Below are 14316 nucleotides of genomic sequence, written 5' to 3' on the forward strand. Positions count from 1 at the left end.
GCCCTGTAAGACATAAAATTGAATGAGTTTTTAACCTTTAAAAAAGATCTTCATTTCATTTTAAAATACACTGTTTCTTACAGAAAGATTCATTGTTTTTGCTAGTAACACTGTGATGTTGGTGCACGCATCTCTAATCTGTTATGTATCTGATTATTACTAGTCATAATTGGTTGCACTCAGATAGGTTCTTGTTGCCTCCTTCAGCCCAATACCTTTGTGCAATGCATATACCATACAATCAAACAGCAGTCCATGCACTAACAGATTAGCTGGGAAAGAAGGATGATAAATTACTAACTCTCTAGGTACCCGTTATCCAACAGAATAAGCACCTATTTCTTTCCTCAAGACTTTTTCAACTAAACTTAAGAACATCTACTTTCCCATTTGTTTTTCCTTATTCAGGGTTCTACTTTAAACATGGCAAGAATTCTAGTTTGGTACATGGCATTGAAGAATGCTAAATTCAAAAGATATAGAAAACATGGGGGGCGGTCCCCCAGTACCCACATCAGGTAGATTATGGTTCCTAGCGACTCCCTCCTCTAGCCTCTACAGGCAGGCACACACACACACACACACACACACACACGCACGCACGCACGCACACACACAAAATAAAGTAAATCTTTTTTTTTGGGGGGGGGTCTTTTTGAGACAGGGTCCCCTTGTAGCCCCAGCTGTCCTGGAACTCACTATGTAGACCAGGCTGGTCTCGAACTCACAAAGATCCGCCTGCTTCTGCCTCTCAAGCCCTGGGATTAATGGCGTGTGCCACTACGCCCGGCAAGTAAATCCTTTAAGAAGGTAGAGAAAACACATTTAATGTCCTTTGAGATAGAACAGAGTTTTAATCTTATTTCATAGATGAATGTATCTAAAACCTACAGAAGCCAAGAGTCTAAACCTAAACAGGACAGCTGATTCAAATAGGAAAGAACTAAACCCAAGTTAAAACCCAGGGTCCAGAGTTCATCTTCAGTCTCTGAACACACCTTTAAAAAAAAAAAAAAAAAAATCAAGGTCTCACTTTTCCCTACCACCTTACCTCTAACCTTCACTCCTATAACTTGACCTAAATTGTATTAGGGTCACCAAGGCTACCACAGCCAAATTCAAAGGCCACTTCTCAGACATTTTTCTGAATTTTGCTGCATCTAGCGCCAAGTAATTCTTTTATATTCTCTTCTGTCCCATTTCTGTAGTTACTGCACTTTTTCATTCTTATTTTTCTCCTGCCATAGATTACTTTGTAGACATCTTATTACATGTCTTTATCTAAATAAACAACTCCTCTGAAGTTCATCATGAAAATTGTTGTCAAGTAGGTCATTTAAGACTAGTGTGGTGGCACACACCTTTAATCCCAGCAATCAGAAGGCAGAGGTAGGCAGATCTCTGTGAGATGGAGGCCAGCCTGGTCGAGGCCAGCTGGGGCTACACAGAGACCATCTCAAAAAGAAAAAAGAAAAAAAAGGACTAGTTTGCATCTATTTCTATAATGCTTCCACTTGCCATTTGATGAATCCATTCTACTTTAGGCTTTTTATCACTTCTGGCCTCCATCAACAGCAACTGTTGCCTGATCTTACACAGTATTCATTTCTTTCAGCATTTATGTCCCTAAGGGTAGACATAGCTGGAAGAATACTAAAGTGATCTATAGATCAGGACATGAGATGATACATGTTTATTTCAAAGTACAGGAGAGCTAAAAAGAGTTACCACCAAATATCCTGTATGTTTATTTAAATTCACTTCATTAAAAGATAGTAACTTGGAAGGCTGAGGCAGGACAATGTGCATTACAGACTAGTCTGGTTAATGAGCCTGGCTCCAGAGAGGGAAAAGCTAGTTCATGCCCACAATCTTGGCATTAGGGAGGTTGAGGAAGGAAGACCATCAATGAGAAGGCCAACTATGGAATGAAACCCTATCTCAAAAATAAATAATTTTAAAAATTACAACATTTGTATGTGGCATGTAGTGTGTGAACCTGTATACAGAGAACAGAGGATGTCAGGAGTCTTCCTCCACCTTTTTTTTTGAGACAAGGTCTCTCACGGAACTGAAAAGGTGCCCCTTTCTCTACCCCACAATACTGGATTATAGGCATGTGCAGCCATTGCTGGCTTTTATGTCCGTGCTGGGCATTTGCACTCAGACTCTCTTACTTTCACATCAAGCACTCTTACCCAGGCTCACCTCCCTAGCCCCACAATTATTTTCTATATTTGAACCATTATGTCTTTTTTTATTGTGATCAACTGGACGTTGAGTCCATACAGTAATTTTCTGCAACAAATTTCCTCAACCTAATTATACACCTTTGTTTCCACCTTCTGGTATGAACTTAAAGATTACAATGGAACTTTTAGGGGGCAAAAGGCAGTGCTGGGGATTGAACCTAGGCCTTATATATTATGCATGCCATATAAGGACTCTACTTAGTATTATTAAAGACTAAATGCCTTGGTACTGAGAACCAGAAACCATATTCCTCTGATTCAGTGGGTCTTGCTAAAATTAAAACAATCTTTAATGTTTGTTGAGTAAAACTGAAAATTAAGCAGGGTCTGGTGATGCACATTTAATCTCAGTGCTGAAAAGGCACAGGCAGGTGGATCTCTGTAAGTCTGAGGCTAGACTGGGTTCTAGGCCAGCCAGGGCTTCCTAGTAAGATCCTGTCTCAACAAAGCAACCTGAAAATTAAGGAAACTTTTATGAAAATAAATCTCACAACGTGTATTATATAAATATAGTCTTCTGAAGGTTACGTGCCTCACTACTTTAATAGGTAAATAAAAGGGAAACAGGATGTTACTTTGTTCTAATATAGCATTCATCAGTTAACCTCAATTGTGGGCCTATTCTTTGGCATTTTTAACCCTTAATCACTCAATAATGCATAATAAATAACAAAAGCCTAGTAAAGAAAAACAAACTAAAATGGGAAATGATAAAATTACTAGATGGCATGCTACAGAGCAGTATTAAAAAGAAAAAGTCAAGCTCCCCCTGTAAATGCTCACTGTACTGCTTCTGTCACATTCAGTACCTAGCAGTACCACACAGCATGAAGTATTAGTCTATCACACTGGCAGTTACAATTTCAGACCCTTGGGTAGTAATATGCCAACTATATCTACCAATGAGACAAAAATTGCCTGCTGAACCTCAGTTATAGTCAACAGCCCCTCATTTGATTAGCTCTGCCAGCAAATGCATGCAGACACAAACCTTAAAACATGGCTGATATTCTGTTAATCTCTAGGGCAAAATAAATATAACTGGCACAGAGGTAAGTTTGTATTTAGTTTTAGGGGGAAAAGAGAAAATTTATTAAAGTTACTCTCAAAAGAATACTTTGATCCACAAAGATGCTTGGACTGATACACTTGCTTGGAGATACTGCTTGGAGGATAATTTCTTCTACCAGTCTCTTAATATTACTTAAGTTAAAATGCTATGACTCAAGAAACTAACATTAACTCAGACTTCTAAGCAACAATTAACACAGACGGAGATAAGTTTTCATGGGGTTACTCAATTCATAAGGTGCCAAGTTTTACTTTACTGAAATCAAAGTGTTAGTCGTAACTTAATCAGATACAACCTCAAGACCTCTTTCACTGTAGGAAGAATCCAGTTCTAAACAAATGTATGAGATTAATTTCTTTTACAGTTTTTAACTCATGACCATAGTACTGCATAAAGAGCACAGAAACATATTACCTAGATAACCCACACATTTGGGGGTGGATCGCTTATGGACACAGTATAAATTTCAGATATTTCACTGGTAAGTGGTGGTAGAAAGGGAGCTGAAAGAAGGCAGAAATTCTGCATTTTCATTTTGGCTAGAAACTGACCCCAGGGTTATGTACTATATAGAGCATTAAGAAATTGTTAAGAATAAAAGTCCAGTATGTAAATGTAGAAGCAGCGAGGGGGAAAAAAAAATACTCAAGCATCCAACGACTCACCATATTCTGAGAATATTGCTTGGAGAGGGTAATTTCTTCTACCAGTCTCCATTATTTGTACTTCTACTAACCACTAACCACAATAATACACTCTTCACATCTTAAATTCTGCAGCAAGCCTTTGAGAGGTACTACTATATTCACTCTTGCTTTATAATGGTCTACCAATAATTTCTCAAAATTAAAAAAAAAAATGTTCTTTAAGCACTCAGTCTTACTATGTAACCTAAACTGGCCTAGCACTCATGACTGTCTTACCTTGGCCTCTGTGTGCCACCACAAACAAGACATAATCCATTCTTACACCTTGCAACACTTTAACCTTCACATGTAAAAATGTTCAAACACTGAAATCAAGCTAAAGAAAAACTGCCAGGTGCTGTGCCTTACTACTCACCATAAAACTACAAGAACACAGTGGCAGTTTGCTGTTTAAAGCATCGCCGTTAAGTTTAGAAAGTCTAGGTTTGAATACAGTACCATCAATAACTTCTGTGTCATCTTGGTCAAACTACCTCAATCTTTTCGACTTCATGTCCTGATTTGTAAAAACAAAGATAAGGGTCTCCTCAAAGACCCCCAGGAATAAGCTAGGATAATGTATATATATAAAGGGCTTGTGATCAGTCCACACACAAGCTTATCACCCCCTCCAAAAAACAACCCCCAACTGCCCCCCCCAGGTATTCTGAAAATACCATTCCAGAAAAGGTGAGAATTACTCTTTGACTATATGTAAAACTCTCTCTACTTCTGATTTTTAGAGAATCAGTGCATTTGGGGCAAGTCAGAAAAGATGCTGCAGTGCATCTGTGACACACACCTAAAAATGGCTCCAGTCAAAGCAGCATCTTAATGACCAATATGGAAGCTTCAATCTACTTTAAAATGCTGAAGGTTGGTCGCAACGGGCGCTTAATACTACCCTATCTGTCACTTCTATTTGCAGGACTAGACTATCAAAGCCCTTAATCAAGCATCCCGATTCTTCTGGAGCATTCCAAAAGGAAAATCTTAACACCCGAGCCGCCTACTGTACAATTCCAAGAACCCTGCGGGGATACGAATTTAGGAAACTAGGCTGATGACCAGCCAATGCGGAAATCCGGGTAGCTTTAACAGCCAGGAATCACTAGGCAGGTCGGAGCCCCCCAAAAGATCTTGCACAAACTCCAAACAAACGCACATCCCTTTAAAGGGATTAGAAGCACGCCTTACGCGTAAAGAAAGCAAAACCACAAAGAGACCTCCCTGGCTCCCGTGCTCCTCGGGAAATCCACCCTTGCGATACTCAAAGCTCTCCTGAAAACCAGGCAGCAGGCGAGTGGGCTTCTCGCTATGGGGGGGGGGGGGATGGAGAGGCCTAGCGTAAGGACGACCCGAATCCTCCTAGGAGTTGGGCAGCGCGTCCCTAGCGGAAGTAGGTTGGTCCCGGTTCCCCGGAGAGCCTCCGCAACCCGCCTCGGCCCTGGTGGCTCTCTGCAAGCGCGAGCATCGCTACGGGCGCATGCACTGACATAAGGGTCCGGAGCCGCCGAGGGGGACCAGCCCCACACCGCCCGGCCTGCGCCACCCAGGCCGCCGCGCCGAACACCACATGGGCGGTCCCCGCGTTCCCACGCCGGCGCTGCCTGGAGGCCCAGGCGGAGGCGCCACGGGCCGGAGGCCTCCAGTGCGGCCAGCCCCCCGCACCCCGCGCCCGGCGTCCTCCAAGGGGCCTCTTCTCACCGCCCGACGCCCTCGCTCTCCTTACCCGCCAGGGTGAGTCGTCTGCACGCTTCCAGGGGCTCACTGGGCTCCGATCCGACGCAGGAGAGGGAAGCCGAAGCCCGACGGACCGTCCGCAGGGCCACAAGACCAGGAAAGCCCAAGCCACGGATGGACAAACCGCCAAAGCACTTGGGCTGCCTCCTGAGAGGGCGAGAGCGAACAGAGAAAAAGAAGCAAGATGGCGGCTAGCCAGCCCCTACGTACTACGTCATGACGCCGCGCACGTAAGACAAATCTCAAGACTGCCCTCCTGCCGTTGAGACGGAGGGATCACGTGACGACTCCGTGGCGGAGCGGCGAGGGCAGCACTGCCTCCTACTGGACGGAGGGAGTTCCTGCAATCCGAGCTCTCGAGGCTGGAGAAAGTCACTTTTCAATGGGGAAGGGTCCTGGTTCTGGAGTTGAGCAGGCTACAGCTAGGTCTGCCGATATTGTGGAGGTGGAGAGCTTTTGCAATGTGATGGCAGTTAAGAACTTTGCAACAGGAAAACTCTTAAGATACAAGAATGGGGGAGGTGAGCAGGAGTCTCCCATCCTGCCCCTATGGGTGCCCAGGATGGAAGTCTTTGTTTTCCAAAGTTTTCACGTTCCTATAACTTTTGTGGCCTTATGTTACCTTGCTTAATTATCACATGTACCTTTTACTTAATTGTCACCTATGTGCTGTTTTTGCCTTTTGTTTGCATTTCCCCACACATAAGTATAAAAGTCCCCTAAAACATGAACAGGAGGTTTGAGGTTTGACTCCTTTATTCACGGTGTCAGGCCCACTAACGTCAAATTAAACTTCGTCTCACCCGACTTTGGCTGTTGGTCTCTGATTTTTCCATAACACCTCCATGAAAAGTGCATTGAGGTAGCTGATGGATGAGCCTGTAAATGTGCAACCCCTATGTTGCTAGAATGCTCTTAGAGAAGTAGGGAAGAGGGAATGGTGTGGTGGTTTGAGAAGATTCGAGTTACCTCGGGGTGAAAAAGTAACCCAAGTGAACCAAGTGTAGCTGGGGGTGGTGACACATGCCTTTAATCCCAGCACTCAGGAGCCAGAGGCAGGCACATCTCTGTAAATTCAAGGCCAGCCTGGCCTACATAGTGAGTTCCAGACCAGCTGGAGCTACAGGGAGACCCTGTCTCAAAAAGACTAAAAAAATAAAAGTAACGCAAGTGCGAGAAAGGATAGGCCTGCTTTGCAGAGAGCGCTTTTGACATCTTTGATTATGGACGTGAAATGTGGTATTCATTTATTTTTTTATACTATTATTATTTGGCCTTTTTTGAGACAGGATCTCCCTGTAGCCCCAGCTGGCCTGGAACTCGCTGTGTAGACCAGGCTGGACTGGATCTCACAGAGAGGTCGGCCTGCCTCTGCCTCCTGAGTGCTGGGGTTAAAGGTGTGCGCTAGCACGCGGGAGCTTTCATTTCTTTATATGATTTCTCTGGCAGTGTTTACCTCTTGATCCAACTATCTATAGAGAAAATGAACAGTAAGGTTCATCCATGCAGATTTTTTACCAGATAAGTGCTGTGTAGAGGCTTGAGAACATCAGATGTGAGAAACTATGAGGATGATGATTAAGATTGTAGCTCAGCATCATGCAGTATGCTTGCCTAGTGTGTGCAGGGCTCTGTGTTTGATCCTACTTTTCCAAAGGAAAGATAGTGTATGAATGTGTGATATTTGTACACTTTATGAGATTTCAGTGCTGTATGATACATTCAAATTTTTCTTGCTATGTGGCCTGGTCTGAGTAAACTTCTCTACTAGCAACTTGTATGTTTATGGGATTGCCAGCACAATATTAAAATAACAGAGCAGTAAATTACAGGCAAGTTTGTTTTACACTTTGTTTTGCGTTGCTGGAGCTCGAACCCAGAGCCTTCCACGTTGTTAGGCAAGAGTGGTACTACTAAACTATACCCCTGGCCCCTTAGTGATAGCTTGAAATGGAAAATACTGGCTTATTCATAATAGCACAATTGTCATAGAAAGGCCTTTGTCTGTCCCTAGAGAAAACAGAAGTATCACCTTAGTGAATTTCCCACAATCTTTTAGAATCAGTCTTCAGTTTCCTGATCTTGAGATACCTTTCTTGAACACCTCTAACAGTCTAATGAGCTTACATTATCCCAGGTCATGACACTTACATGTACAAGCAGAATATTAATATGTTTCTAAGAGCTGTAACTTGTACCCCTCAGTGTTTATAACTGCAAATTTAGTGCATTTTCTGTGTAGCTAAACCTATTTAGGAAACCAGGAGCATTGTCAGAGGATGCTTGGTGAGCACAGATTCAAAATAAGTAGAGTTATATGTAAGAACATTTCTTGATTTATCTATTTCCACAAGAGGATGATTTTGGTCCAAAGGTTGAAATATATACTCAGTTTCCCATGGTTGCAATTTTCTTCATCGATTGCTAATACAGTAGGGACATCCTGCTCTGCTTTTGATTTAGGCTCCTTTTCTCCTTGACAGCACTTGGATGGCCACTGGCCCTGAAGTGCCCCTGTTTGTTCCTTCTTCTGTTTCCATGGCTACCTCTTAGCAACATTCTTTCAATAAAAATCAAGTTACAGTGAAGTCAGGTCAGTTTGTGCTTTAAAGATGAATTCACTTATTTCTACTCTTACCTACTATATATGATCTTAAAGTTTAACTCAGCAATCTCATTTCTTTTATTTCTCATTTCTTGGGGTGGGAGGAGAAGGGAGAATCGGACTAAAATCTCCATGTATTAGTTCAGTGTCTAAAGCCAAATACTACTTTGGGGGGCTGGTGAGATGGCTGAACAGGTAAAGACACTTGCCACCAAGCCTGATAACCTGAATTCAATCCCCAGGACTCACATGGCAGAAGGAAAAAAACCAATTCTCAAATACACATGCATGACATGGCACCAGGGTACACACACACACACACACACACACACATACACACACACACCAAAAACAAACCATAATTCATTAAACTCTTACTCTGTGGGCTGGAGTTGGCTCAGCGGATAATGCACTTGCAGTGCATGCCTGAGAGCTGGGATTTGGATCTCCAGAATCTGCATATGCTGAGTGGGCTTGGCAGCTGCCTGTAATTACAGCCCTCAGAAAACAGCCACAGGGGATCCCTGGAGGAATCCGGCTAACTATACTAGCCTTCCTGTGAGCTCTGGGCTTGACTGAGAGACCCTGAGAGAACAAGGTGGAGAGCCATGTAAGAAGACTCTGAATGTCAATCTCAGATCTCCATGTTCATGTTGTACACATGTGAACATGCCCACCACACACACACACACACACACACAAACACACACACACACACACCCCACACATGAATTACACATGAAGAACAATAAAAACCCCTTACTTTGTCTTCAGTTATTTGTACCACTCCTAATATCTCAACAGTGTAAATAAATTAACTGCAACAAAGATGTTTTCATGGAAAATTAAATGGAAACTTGTCATTTAATTTCCAGTGTGACTTTTTAAATAATAATTTTAAACTAACACTGGGTTTTCAGTTGGTGGTATGAAATCAGGCAAACTAGTTTTTAAACGAAAACAAATTGACTCTCCAAACACTATGACCCATTTTCTTTGTGATTACTCAACATTATTTGCTTAATAATTTTTCTAAACTCTTACTTTTCCAGAAAACTGTAGGTGCTAAAAATGTATGGAACAGAAGGTCACAAATAAAAGAACTGGTGAAGCTATGCATGGTAGATGGTGCATGTCTGCATCCCAGCACTTGGAAGATGAGACATGGAGGATTGTAAGCTCAAGGCCAGCTTGGGCTACATAGCAAGACCCTGCTTCAAACAAACCAAAGCAAGATGTTGCACTTTATTAGTAATAGTATTTCTTACATGTTTTGTGCATAGTGATAATTTTGATTTTTATTTTACCAGTGATTCAGCAAATCATACTTAATAAAACTGTGAAACATGGTAAACATGATATAATTAAAACCACAATGTCCAAACACTGTATGAAAATGTAGCCTACCAGGTGTGGTGGAGTATGCCTTTAATCCCAGCACTGGGGAGGCAGAGGCAGGTGGATCTCTTTAAGTTCAAGGCCAACCTGTCCATGTAATGAGTTGCAGGCCAACAAGGAAGACCCTGTCTCAAAAAGCCAAAAAAAAAAAAAAAAAAAAAAAAAAAAAAGAAAATGTAGCCTCATTTTGACCACAGATGTTCTAAATTTGCAGGTGAAGATAAAAATGATATCAGTGTTTTACAAAACTACTTTTGGGGCTTGAGTAATGGCTTAGCAGTTATCAGTGCTCCCTGTTCTTCCAGAGAACCTGAGTTTGGTTCCCAGCACCCACATCAGGCCGCTCACAACTGCCTGTAATTCCAGAGGAGTTGTAGGGGATATGATGCCCTCTTCTGGACTCCATGGACACCTGTACACACATGGCACACACACACAAATGCAGACACATACACATAAATGCAAATACAATAAAAATAAAAAAGAAACCACCTTTTTGCAAACTTGTAAGTTATATACTAAATGTTACAATGCAAATACTATATATGAAACTTTTTTATGTGTATGAGTGTATTGCCTGAATGTGTGTAAGTTGTGCAGTGCCCATGGATGTCAGAAGAAGGCATACAATTCCCTGGAACTGGAGCTACAGATGGTTGTTAAACACCATGTGGGTGCCGGGAAACAAACCTGGGTCCTCTGCAAGAACAGTCAGTGCTCTTAACTGCTGAGCCATCTCTCCAGCCCCAAAAATGCTATATATGAAAATTTATATTTAAAGTAGGATTTTTTGTTGTTTTTGTTGTTTTGTTTCTGTTTTCTTCTTTTTTTAAAAGTAGGATATTTTTATTCACCAATCTATTAAGTTCACAAAGTTTTTATAATTGAATAAAAGATACATTTTGATTAAAACTATTCATTTTCTATGTCATATATTAATAACATCTGGAGTTTTGGGGATTTCCTGTCCACCCAGAATTTTCCTAGCTTTTTCTTATTGAGAGAAGCCAAGTTCTTAGAGCTCCAAGAACCAAGTCAAGAGAGTGTGGTGTTGTTAGTGAGCAGAAAACATTATCTGGGGTATTTAGTCATTCAGGGATGGAGGAAAAGGAGAGGGAAGGAAGAAGAAAGGGAGGAAAGAGATGAAGGAAACTTGGTTGGGTCACAGTTTTGCCTTAGTTCTGTGAATTCACCTGAGACAGGACATGATCGGTGGTGTGAGGCTGGGTCCAAAGGGGAGGCTCACCAAGAGAACATGGGTCAAGCCCAGTAAATGCAGCACAGAAGACAGTTACAAAGGAAAATAGCCAGGTAGTAATTGGGGATACAGAAAAAATAATGTTTAAATATATTTTTAGGGCAGAAAATAGAAATTAGATGGTACTGATAAATATAAGTACGGTACTCAATTATTTCTAAAATTACAAGTCTGGCCGCTGCTTCTAGCACTTTTCAAAGCTTAAGAAGCTTTTATTTACTTCCTGTCCAACCAACTGTACATGTGGTGTTCAAATGAAACTACCCAGTTTCAATTTTTTTCTTGCTCCATGGTAATCAAGTATTTTGAATAATATCTTGTGGAAGAGAGGATTTCCTGTGCTGCAAACAGTCTGCAGCCCATTCCTAGCTCAATTCTTTTTGTTTATTTGTTTCTTTGTATTCTCCATTATTATTTCTGCTGGGGTTAATTAAATGGTTATGTCAGAAATATTTCTTGGAGCTGATGAGAATGTCATTGAGATAATTGCTACAAATGGGAATTGGTACAATACTAAGTACAGTGTGCCACTGCTAACTTCTTATGGTACATGGTCTTGGCAGAAAGAAGACAGAATGAGAACAGTGACAAAGAATTTAACAGCTTCGAAAGTGTTTAATGTCCTGGGTAAATAACATTCAAATGAAACAATTCATTTCAGTCTTCAGTATTTCCTATATGAAATTCACATTTAAAAATTTTACTTGTTCATGTGTGTGCGCACACCATAGTACATGTGTGGAAGTCAGAGGATGACTTTCAGGAGTCAGTTATCTTCTTCCACCATGGGTTCTGGTGATTAAACTCTGGTTGTCAGGCTTGTATGGCAAGTGCCTTTACCTTCTGAGCTACCTTGCTGGCCCCTATATGAACTTTTAATTGAGAAATGTCAGTCACTAAAATGATTAATAAGATGGTGCCACATGTTAGCTTATGTCTGATTGTGCCACCTGCCCAGCCTGAGAACCTGCTGGAAGAGTGACCAACCATCCCAGTCTTCATGGGACTGTCCTGGTTTTAGCACAGAAGATCCTATGATCCAGGAAAACCCCTTGGTCTAGGACAAAACAAAACAATGTGTCTCCCTATGGTGCCCACAATGGAGTGGAGACATGGACTGTGGCTCCAAGCTTCGTGAATATCCCTTTTGCTGTCTACAGTCTGCCTGAAAAGATGCTCTTGCTGTAGACCACTAGGAAGGAGCCTGGTCTGGAAAGAAGACCCATTCATCCAGAAGGGTAAGCCCTACTGCAGAGAGCTGAGAAAAATGCAGGCAGAGGGAAAATCATGTGGAAAGACTTCCAAAAGCTAGTGTGAACATGGTGTGTTTGAGGATTTTTAAAATATCTTGATTGGCAGTTCTGTGGCTTAGAATATGAAAGAGAAGGGGGAGGGACAAAAGAGCAAAACTTCAATGGTATTAAAAAAAACTAGACCATAAAATATCTGATAAATTGAATGCACATTGTATCCTAGGAATCATAGAATTGATGAATAGGATTTATCTGGGATACTATTAAGGCTAGGTAAAGTTTATAAATTGCATTAATATCATGTGTGAAATAGAGCTTAATGTGTGTTATTGCTGAATCTTTTTCAACAGGTATTAACTGAATTTGAACTGTGTATTACGTGCTATGCTGGCTACTGGAGGTGAAAGCGTTTGCTGTTTGAAACATTTATTTAGCTGACATGTAGAGAATGGTTTGTCTGGACACCGAAGCAGCTCTGCTGAGGCTCTGCTGATGACCCAAGAACTAGTCAGAGTGTTTGGATACTGCCGTCAGGATGGAGAGAAGCAAGCATACCTAGTCTTCTCAAATTGTTTTTGTTCCACAGAAATCTCATCCTTACCATTAGAATAATGTTTCTGTGATTGCAGAAAAACAAAGCTTCTAAAATTCCTTTGTAAATATCTGACTTGAATGTAAAATGTCTCCATCTTGTGATTGAACACTTGGTCCCCAGCTGGTGACACTCTCTTGGGAGGCCATAGAAGCCTTGAGATATGGGGTCCTAGCTAGAGGAAGAAGGTTGCTGGTTACAGGCCCTTTGGGGCTGCTACTGCTCACTCCTGCTGTCGTCAGGCTGCCATGTGAATAAGCTCTAGCAAAGGTTCCCTCCATCACAGAGCAACTCCACCATGCCTGCCTGTGATGGGCGAACGTGCCTGAAACTGTGACCAAATAACCCCGCCCCTTTAAGTTGTGTCTGCCAGGTGTTTTTTTTTTTTTGTCACAGCAGTGAGAAAAATAACTAATACAGTATCAAATTTAAATTTTTACTAACAAATATAATATAGTACTTGCCAGATGCTTGTGGCTTCATAACTTCAATGTTGTCATGGATCTGAGAAATAAATATTCCATGTGTCAGAGAGAACTACTGACAGTGGCGACAGAGCGATGTGCTGCCCAAGTCTTCTTTTGAGGAGAAATGGTTCACTTTGTTATGTCTTGAGAGTGCTGACTGACAGCAGTCCTTGTATATGAGCCCCCTTTGGGGAATAGCCTCAGTTAAAAGGAGCCCATTTGCCTGGGATCATTTCTCTCCCAGAGGTGTACTGCTGAATGATGGGTGATGTCATGAGAGACAGTTCTGAAGGGACATCTCAGTTTCAGAGCTCTCCCTGGGTTAGGCTGGTCCTTCACTGGGATGGCATTCTATTTTATTTATTTATGTTATTATTATTATTATTATTATTTTATGTGTATGAGTGTATTGCCTGCATGTGTGTCAGTGCAACCATGTGCAATGCCCACAGAGGTCAGAAGAGGGTGTGGGATCCCCTGGAACTGGAGTTACAGATGGTTGTTAGCCACCATGTGGGTGCTAGGAATCGAACCCTGGTCCTCTGTAAGATCAGCCATTGCTGTTAGCCGCTGAGCCATCTATCCAGTCCTGGGATGGCATTCCAGATCAGCTTCTTAGTCTAATTCTGCTTCCTTCTGTTCTCTTCAGCTGGTGTTTTACAAAGCTCTGCATGCCAAATGCTGTCTGTTCCCCAGCAAGCTCAACCAACAGTGCCATCATCTACCCAATTTGTTCAGGCCAGAAATCTGGGAAATTCTCTAGACTCCAGTTTCTCCTCCCTCTGGAGTATCCGCCACATGTCAGTTTCTGGGTCTTTATGTTTTTTCTGTCCCATTTGCCATGATTGTAATCTGAGTCACTATGGTCTGTCATCTAAGGCGACTATTTAGGGTGGCTGCTAATTTGTCTTTCTATCCTTATCTGAGTCTTTTCTTATATTTTATTATGTTTAGTGGGTTCATTGAGGTATATATATATATTTTAATTTT

At 41.7% G+C, this 14316-nt stretch overlaps 1 protein-coding gene across 14 annotated transcripts in view; it reads right to left on the bottom strand.

The window, feature by feature from the left end:
- Positions 1-5981, bottom strand: part of Prrc2c (proline rich coiled-coil 2C) — a 75238-nt gene extending 69257 nt beyond the window's left edge. For 11 of the 14 annotated variants that reach the window (XM_008848508.2, XM_008848511.2, XM_008848514.2 and 8 more), the window contains exon 1: positions 5743-5980. The gene's annotated coding sequence lies outside the window, so the exon portion shown is untranslated. Of the gene's footprint in view, positions 1-5742 lie in introns of all 14 variants that reach the window. The other 3 variants (XM_008848513.2, XM_008848516.3, XM_008848518.3) reach the window with 2 other exon arrangements.
- Between the last annotated feature and the right edge of the window lie 8335 nt (positions 5982-14316).

This window comes from Nannospalax galili, unplaced genomic scaffold, assembly GCF_000622305.1.
Source record: "Nannospalax galili isolate Female #2095 unplaced genomic scaffold, S.galili_v1.0 scaffold624, whole genome shotgun sequence".
Classification (NCBI taxonomy): Eukaryota; Metazoa; Chordata; class Mammalia; order Rodentia; family Spalacidae; genus Nannospalax; species Nannospalax galili.